General features: G+C 38.0%; 2 long non-coding RNA genes across 2 annotated transcripts; one reads left to right on the forward strand and one right to left on the reverse strand.

Moving 5' to 3' along the window:
• Positions 1-404: 404 nt before the first annotated feature.
• LOC102742758 (uncharacterized) lies at positions 405-6,230 on the forward strand. The gene is made up of 3 exons (XR_014141021.1): positions 405-1,331; positions 2,732-2,880; positions 3,875-6,230. It is a non-coding gene; the product is annotated as an uncharacterized LOC102742758 (long non-coding RNA).
• On the reverse strand, positions 2,137-2,735 carry LOC145717656 (uncharacterized). Its single transcript, XR_014141025.1, has 2 exons — positions 2,397-2,735; positions 2,137-2,321 (listed from the first exon to the last, which is right to left on the reverse strand). It is a non-coding gene; the product is annotated as an uncharacterized LOC145717656 (long non-coding RNA).
• Positions 6,231-9,186: the final 2,956 nt, after the last annotated feature.

Below are 9,186 nucleotides of genomic sequence, written 5' to 3' on the forward strand. Positions count from 1 at the left end.
TTCCAAAGAAGACATACAGATAGCTGACAGACACATAAAAAGATGCTCAGTATCGCTCATCATCAGGGAAATGTAAATCAAAACCACAATGAGACACCACCTCACACTGTTAGAATGGCTATTATAAAAAAGACAAGAAATAACAAGTGTTGGTGAGGATGTGGGGAAAAGGGAACCCTCGTGCACTGTTGGTGGGAATGCAAACTGGTGCAGCCACTATGGAAAATGGTATGGAGGTTCCTCAAAAAGGTAAAAATAGAACTACCCTACAATCCAGCAATTCCACTTTGGGTATTTACCCAAAGAAAACAAAAACATGAAATCAAAAAGATATCAGCACCCCTATGTTCATTGCAGCATTATTTACAATAGCTAAGATAATGGAAGCATCCATCAGTAGATGAATGGATAAAGATGTAGTACATGTATACATACAATGGAATATTATTCATCCATAAAAAAGAATAAAATTTTGCCATTTGTGACAACATGGAGAGACCTAGAGGGTATTATGCTAAGTAAAATAAGTCAGAGAAAGACAAATACCATTTGCTTTCACTTATATATGTTGAATATAAAAAACAAAACAATCGAGCAAACAAAACAGAAACAGACTCAAAAATACAGAGAACAAATGGGTGGTTGCCAGAGGGGAGGAGGGAGGGAGATGGGTGAAATAAGTGACAAGGATTAAAAGATACAAACCTCCCGTAAAATAAGTCAGTCACAGAGATATGTAGAATAGAGAATATAGTCAATAATAATAACTTTGTATGGTGGCAGGTGATAGATTTATTGGGGTGATAATTTCATAATGTGTATAAATGTCAAGTCACCGTGTTGTATACCTGAAACTGAAACTAATATTATATGTCAACTATACTTTAATAAAAAAAAATTCCAACCCAAAAAAAAGAGAATGTAGGAATGTAGGGAGGAGGACCTGTTCAAAGCAGAACTGTGCAGGCCAACATTCGATCTAGATCAGCCTCCCCAAAATGAAGGCCTGTCCAGAAAACCTGCTGACATATCTAATTCTGGCTTCCGTGAAGAAGTGCTGTTGTTCTGCATCCAGCTGTGTGCATCTTGGTTCACTGGGGTTTGGATTTATCCAGAATCCCTCTGTTCTCCAAAATTTCATGTGAGGGTGGTTGTAACATCATTTGGAACCAAAATGCGGGGACAAGAAGGTTTATTGGCTGAAGTTACTGGGAACACTAAAGCCTCCTTTTCTTCTCTCAGCTCTGAATTTTCTAGAGTTTGAACTTCTCTGGTAGAGGAACCCCCCAGGAAGACTGATCGGTTCTTACATTTCTAAAAGCATGGCCCATGTAAGTTGCTTCTCTGAAATATTGGGATTTTTAGACTACATAGATATTTTCATTAAGCACCATCTCATTACCTGCTTGATTCCTGCTGTTTGAAACAGTGCCAAACAATTGCTTCTTCCTTATGAGGTCCCCTTTTCTAATTGGTGTTCATTAATTCATTGAGCAAATTATGGAAAAGATCACATGTGATAAATCTTTGTTGAAGGACTGTGATGGAACAGTGAAGGTGTGAAGTCTCATGAATTATTTGAGCTCCCTGTGTCAGTCAGTGGTTTGGTGAGTTTGAGATATTGACCTCATTTGACCGTACATCAGAAGATTTAACATTTTCCACAGACCTACTAAGATGGGATTTTGTACTGATTGGTCTCAGTCTTAATATGATGAGATCACATGCTCTGTGAGGCTTTTAGGAACACATTAGGGCCATGACTGTGACATGGAAACATTGATACCATCATTCTTGCCAGGTGATGCCTGAGAGTGACAGTAGGTCAATTTTGTGGTGGAACGGGACCTGCCAGACTTGGGTGACATTCGTTTGATTCTGAATCATAATCCGCTAACTGAAAAACAGCAAAAGTGTTGAGTGAGGAATGCTGCATGGCAATATGAGCTTATTATCGTAAGTCGCAGATTAACGTAGATTACCTGAATTGGGGAAATCAGAGACATTTGGTCAAATCTCATATAAATCTAAAATAATGACTAATTCTGATACATATTCACGAGAGGTACTTTTATGCCATCATGAAAATTTTTTTATTAATATAAGGAAAAATGTTTACGATATGATCTGACATAATAATCTTGAAGCTTGAGAAATTAACAAATTTGTGTAATATCTATTTTCTTTTTTTTTTAAGATTTTATTTATTTATTTGAGAGAGAGAGAATGAGAGAGAGCAAGCACATGAGAGGGGGGAGGGTCAGAGGCAGAAGCAGGCTCCCTGCCGAGCAGGGAGCCCGATGCGGGACTCGATCCAGGGACTCCAGGATCATGACCTGAGCCGAAGGCAGCCGCTTAACCAACTGAGCCACCCAGGCGCCCTCTATTTTCTAAACTAAGGATTTTATGCTTAAAAAAATGCCTATTTCTCTTAAAGGGAAAATAATGTAAAGATTACTATTTCTTGAGAATTTATTAGGTTAGGTACTGAGCAGGCAGTGTCTTTGTGTATGCTGTTTTATTTAACAGAGAAACTTGGATTATTTTATCAATTTCTCAACAGATCTGGAGTACTGTGGTATCCCACAGCATACAGAAAATTTTGACCGTAGCAACAGGGTTCTTCCAGAACGTGCAGATATTCTGATTCATTTGCTTCTTATATGCTACATTGAAACTTATTATCTCCTCTTCTTTCATCTTAAAACATTTTTTTTTTTAATTTCACCAGACATATGTGGGTTTGCAGTTTCAGGGATCAGTGACATTCAGGGATGTGGCTGTAGCCTTCTCTCAGCAGGAGTGGGAGAGTGAATCCTGCTCAGAGGCACTTGCACAGGGATGTGATGTTGGAGAACTATAGTAACTTGGTCTCACTGGGTAAGTTTACCTCTGTCAATAAATTAGAATCTTCTCCCCAACATTGTACATTTTAGGGCTATCTTAAGAAGTGAACGTAATTTCTTCCCTCTGTCCCCAAAGAAATGGTTTGAGCTTTGTTAGGCTGGAAAGGATGAAATGGCAGGATTAGAACTCTGGGGTGTTTATTGCATAAACATTGACAAAGGCCAGATTTCCCATTATGTTTATGCTCAAAATTGCTATAAATGCACTATTACTACCTGACCCACCTGCAGGCAAAACAGCTAGACACAGGGTCCTGATTTGTTCTATCTGAAGAGCCTGTGCAACTTACACAGTGGGGGGCTAGATAAACAAATCATTTAAACCTGAAGGTACCTCACTTTCTTTCTTACAAAACAGTTACCCTGATTTTGTGGTTAAAATTTATAATTCATGAACTTTGCATTTAAAATTAAATGAGTATCCTATAGATACATATGTCTCAAGAAACTTTTTGGTTTTTCTCTTAGAAAAATAACAGTAATGTTAGTAACTCACATTGTGCTTACTGTGTACCAGTCACTATCCTAAGCTCTTTACATGTTTGTATCTGATTTATATTAACTGATTTTTCTCCTCACAGTCACCCTATGAGATAGGGATTATTGATAACCATTTCAGATGAGAATGTTGAAGACAGTTTAAGTGTGTTTCCCTAGGTCACACAGCTGGTAGGAGGCAGAAACAGGAATTTGAACCCATGCACTCTGGTACCAGAGTCTGTGTTCTCAATTACAAGGTCATGCTTTCTGTCAAGACACAGGAGAGAGAGAAAGAAAGAGAGAGAGAATAGATTTCACTTAAAATAAAACCTTTTGCCCATCTATTTGGATTCTTGAATCACCTTGCCTTTCCCTGAAGTACTTCTCAATGTCATTTTAGTCTATTCCAAGTTTAACCTAAGCTCAAAGTATTTTTTAATTCCTATTTTATTTCTTTTCTACATTGTATGGCATTCTTACCTTGTAAGCTGGACATTCCATTTCTAAACCACATCTGATTACTTTATTGGAACAATGGAAAGAGCCGTGGATGATAGTGAGGAAAGATCAAAGAAGACAATACACAGGTGAGTAAGAGCAGGTCAGGTAGAGAAGCTCTCATTGCTGGAAGTAACGCATGTGGTCAGGGAGTAGGCACATCTCTGAGCTGTTGTTTGTAACTTTCCCTTCAAAGGCCCCAGCAAGGCCTGCATAGAAAGCCTGAAACTTGGGAGAAAGATAAATATCTCACCAAAATTTCCAAAGAAGCTTCACCTTTACCAATTTTATCATTCCCTCACCTTCTCATATTTCCCTGGTCATCTTATTAGGCCTGCTCTCTTTCCCAGTGCAGTATTTCAGCTATATTTTGAATTTGACTGCTTTCAGCTCCTCTTCTGCATTTAGATTTATTTGTATATTCTGAGGTGGTGATAACTGAGCAGAGATAAGAACAAGAAGGGATTAGGCTGTATAATTATATAGAACATTCCAGGCAGAGTGAATAACAAATTTGCATTACTTGAGGTGGAAATGAGCTTTGTGTGATTCAGGAGCAATGAGCAGAGTGGAACAGAATTAATGAGGGGAGAGTAACAAGAAAAAAGGGAGAATATCAGAAGGGACCAAGTCTTGTATATTTTTTTGTTAATTATCAGGAACCTGGCTTATTTTCTAAAAGTGACTAGAAGCCATGATCTAATTTACATTTTTCTGATTTAAAAATTTTTAAAAATGAGATGAAGACTAGAAAGCCATGTTAAATTACACAGCTTAATGAGTTATTATAAAACAGATATCCTTAAAACATCAACCTGAGCAGAAGTAAAACATTTAAAAAATAATAATTTCAGGGGCACCTGGCTGGCTCAGTCAAAGAGTGAGCGACTCTTGATCTCGGGGTTGAGTTCAAGCCCCATGTTGGTTGTAGAGATTACTTAAAAATAAAATCTTTAAAAAAATAAACAATAATAATAAACTAATTAAATAAAAATAATTTCAGGCTTACAGAGAAGTTGCAGAATTCTACAAAGAATTTTCCTATTCTCTTCACCCAGATTCTCCAAATGAGGAGATAAAACTTCTCCAACTCCCCTCAAGCCCTTTACCAGCCTCTACCTAATGACAACCCTTTTTTCTCTCTCTCCCTGATAGATCACTTCCAACCACATCCAACCTTACGAAGCACCCCAAACCTCGCTATCGGTTTCACTACCTCTCCTCCAATTAGCCTGCTAACCTTTTAGATGAATATCTACTGGTTATTTTGAGGTTCTCAGGTCTACAGATACCCTCCATCACTCCCCTCCGCTTTTTCCTGCACAGATGCATAGAGGATGGACTGAATGGGGACAAGGGTAAGAATGGGAAACGCTGCCGCAAGGCCAATTCTGTAGTGCGAACTGGGGGTGATGGTGGTTTGGATTAGAATGTTAGTGGTGGAAAGTGGTGAGAAGGTATGGCACTCGTAATGGATTTTGAACATAGAACTAACAACATGTTGGTGAATTATAAATGGGGATGGCGGCAGAAGGACATGAAGAAGGATGAGCAGGTTTTGAGTTGAGCAGGTGAATCGTGACACAACTGCCTGAGATGGGAAAGAGAGAGAAAAGGCAGGATGGAGAGCAAATCTAAACACGTGTACTTTGAATATGTGAAGCTCGAGATGGCTATCAGAAATGCTGACGAGGCTGTTGAATATGCAAGCCTGAGCTCAGGGAGAGTATAGGCTCACACTTGGCGGTTGGGTTTTATTGGCATATGGCTGGTGTTTAAAGCCAGGGGAGTGCATGAGGTCTCCCAAAGAGCCAGTGCAGACAGAGGAGTCTCACAGTTGTGTCTGTCGGCGGGGCTGCACAAGAGACTGTTGAGAAGCACATTTTAAGGTAGAGTTAAGTGGTACCACCAAAGACAAATGAAGAATATGTTTCAGGGCGGATGAATGATCACTGAAACAGGAATTAAAACAAGAAATGAGCAATGGCCTCAATATTTGACCTTCCCAGAAGGGGGAAATCCTCAGTGGCATCAAGGAATGAAAGCCTGACAGGAGTGGTTTAAGCAGAATGGGAGTGAGTACCACAGTTCTGTAGAGGCATTGCCTATGAAGAGATGGGGTTGGTTGGGACATGGGGTTACACCTGCATGATTGATGTCGGGAACGCTTCCACAGAGTGGTAAAAATGGATGAATTAGGAGGAAATTATTGTGGAAGCAATGGCCTTCAGCTGGGCGGGTAAGATGGTGGAATTTTGTGCATAAGAGAAAACGGTGACAGTGGATGTGGATGTCGGTAACTTAATTGATATAGTAGAGGAATGAATATATATCTTTTATCTTGTGTTTTCTCAGAGCTATAAGAAGAAAAATGATTAACTGAAAATTAATGAGGGGAGGTATGAAATCTTTGTTGTTGAGTTTACTCATGCTATACTGACTTATTCCCTTTTTGATCATTGTCTCTTATGCAGACAGGGGTGGTGATAATAGCAGTTTCTTTATTGATTCTCTACTCTATGCCTGACACTGTTCTAAGCATTTTACACGTTATTGCCTTATTGATTCTCACGGCAACATTGTGAGACGTTTTTCAGATTGCTATCAGTATTTTATTATCTGAGGGAACTAAGACTTGGGATGATTAAGAAATTTTCCTAATTATAGAGCTAGTTCTTAGAACTAGAATTTAGACAGAGTTGGCTTATCTTTAATAATCACTGTGCCATTCTGCATTTGTATATTCTTCTTTTAACTGAAATGTATTGATTTAAACAAATATGTACAGGGTTCTTAATTGATGGATTTTATGTAACTCTTTATTTTGAAATAATTCCTAACCAGAAAATTTGTGAGAATAACACAGAACATACATGTAACCTTTACCTGGAGACTGTTAATATTTTATATATTTGCTTTTTATCATTCTCATTCTGTCCCTTTCCCTTGAAATGACTTCACCTTTACCCTAAATGTTTCAGTGTATATTTCTTTTTCCTTTTTTTCTTTTATTTATATTCTTTTATTTAGAGAGAGAGAGAGTGCACATGAGCAGGGGGCGGGGCAACGGGAGAGGGAGAGAGAGAATCCCAAGCAGACTTTGCTGAGTGCAAAGCCCAACTCCGGCCTTGATCTCACAGCCCTGAGATCATGACCTGAGCCAAAAACAAGAGCCAGAAGCTTAACCAACTGAGCCACGCAGGTGCCTCCTCACTGGTATCCTTTATAGAAAAAAAATAAAATTCAACCCAGTATCCAAGACAAAAATCATGAATTTCATTTAGTAGTCTTCTTACTTTAATCTCCTTTAATTTGAAAGAACTCCTTGGTCTCTCTGCCTTTTATGATCTTGGCACTTTTGATGAGTACATCTCTTTTGCAGATTGTTTCTCAATTTGAACAATGTTTCAGTTATTTATTCAGTGTGAGCCCAGGCATTCTTACTGTATTCAGTCAGTTGTAATCTTCTACTATCATTTTGATATTCAAATTGTCTCATATTTGGCAAACGGGAGCCTCTTTATGGTAGCCTCTGTGTCCTTTTTTACTTAAAAAAAAAAAAACCCTTATAATGAAATTTAGTTTTAATATGTGAGCTAGAATATGTAATTAAATGGCATTCACAACTTAGTAAAGAGCAGCTCTAGTAGGATATGGAGATGTAAGTGAGGGCAAGAGATGTAGACGCTGGAGTCTGCTGAGGAGAGATGGCCCAAGAGTGGCTGGGAAGGAGGAATGTCCTAGAAGAAGATGCAGCATCCTAGCAGTGAAGAGAAGGCAGGAAGAAAGACATAGCATTCTTTTTGATAAAATGAAGGTCTTTTGCAACATTTCAAATACAGTTCTGTGGTTGAAAGTCATATAGTTAGGAACATGCACTAATTATTTTTCATTTAAAAAACAAACAGAAGAAATTTAGCTTCTTTTTTAAAAAGCTGATATAAGTTCTAATAGAAAATGTTCACGTTTGACGGCAAGGGGAAAGAAAAAGGAGAGAGGGAAACAAACCATAAAAGATTCTTAAAGATAGAGAACAAACTGAGGATTGATGGAGGGAGGTGGGTGGGGGATGGGCTAGACAGCTGCCGGGTATTAAGGAGGGCACTTGTTGTGATGAGCACTGGGTGTTGTATTTAAGTGACAAATCATTGAATTCTACTCCAGAAACAATATTACACTGTTACGTTAACTAAGTAAAATTTAAATTAAAAAAGAAAGGAACAGAAAATGTTCATGTTTGAAATTTATAATTTTTTTCAGAGACTATTATTTGCATTTAAAATTTTTATTTAGTTTCAGTTCTGTGTCACACGTTTTGATGGGCTCCCACCTATTTTTTTTTTAATTGACACTAACTATTTATTCCTATAATTATTCAGGATTTGATTAGAATTGATTTTCAGAAATGGAAATTACCTGAAGAAAAGTTTTTGTTTTTTTTTTTTAAGATTTTATTTATTTATTCATGAGAGACAGAGAGAGAGAAGCAGAGGGAGAAGCAGGCTCCCAAGGAGCAGGGAGCCTGATGTGGGACTCGATCCCAGGACCCTGGGATCATGACCTGAGCCGAAGGCAGATGCTTAACCATCTGAGCCACCCAGGCGCCCTGAAAAGTTTTGTTTTTTTTTTTAACACCTATTTCGTAGCTCTTTTCTGTATTATATATTTATCTTTGTGTATTAGTTTTTGCCATAATAAGTCACAAACCTGTAAATTGGTTCTGCTGTAACAAAATACTACAAACTTGGTGGCTTAAGACAACAGAAATCTACTGCCTCACAATTCTCAAAGCCAGAAGTTTGAAATCAAGAAGTCAAGGGCATTCTGTCTCTGAAGGTTCCGGGGGAGGATCCTTTTTTGCTTTTTTGTAGCTTCTGGTGGTTGCTGGTAGTCTTGGCATTCTTTGGTTTATAGCTACATCACTCCCATCTCTGCCTCTGTTGTCACAGCATGTCCTCCTTTGTGTCTGTCTCTGTGTGTCCTCTCCTTTTCTCGTAAGGACACCAGTCACTTTAGATTTAGTGCTCACACTAATCCAAAATGACCTCATATTAATGAATTACATCTATTTCCTCACATTCTGAGGGAGGGGGAACCACTATTCAACCCTATACACTTTGTATCTAATCAGTCTACATATATCACTTTGAGGGCTTTTTGTTTTGTTTTTTTTTAAATAAATTGTATTGTTTTTAATGTTTCTTAATGTATGGAAATATGCCGTTCTTAAAAGTCTGTTTTGTTGTGTTTTGGTTTTGTATGTTGCCAACTGAATTAAAATCCACATAAAAGTTGAAAAAGT

Source organism: Leptonychotes weddellii, chromosome 16 (assembly GCF_054177405.1).
Source record: "Leptonychotes weddellii isolate Sample4059 chromosome 16, ASM5417740v2, whole genome shotgun sequence".
NCBI lineage: Eukaryota > Metazoa > Chordata > Mammalia > Carnivora > Phocidae > Leptonychotes > Leptonychotes weddellii.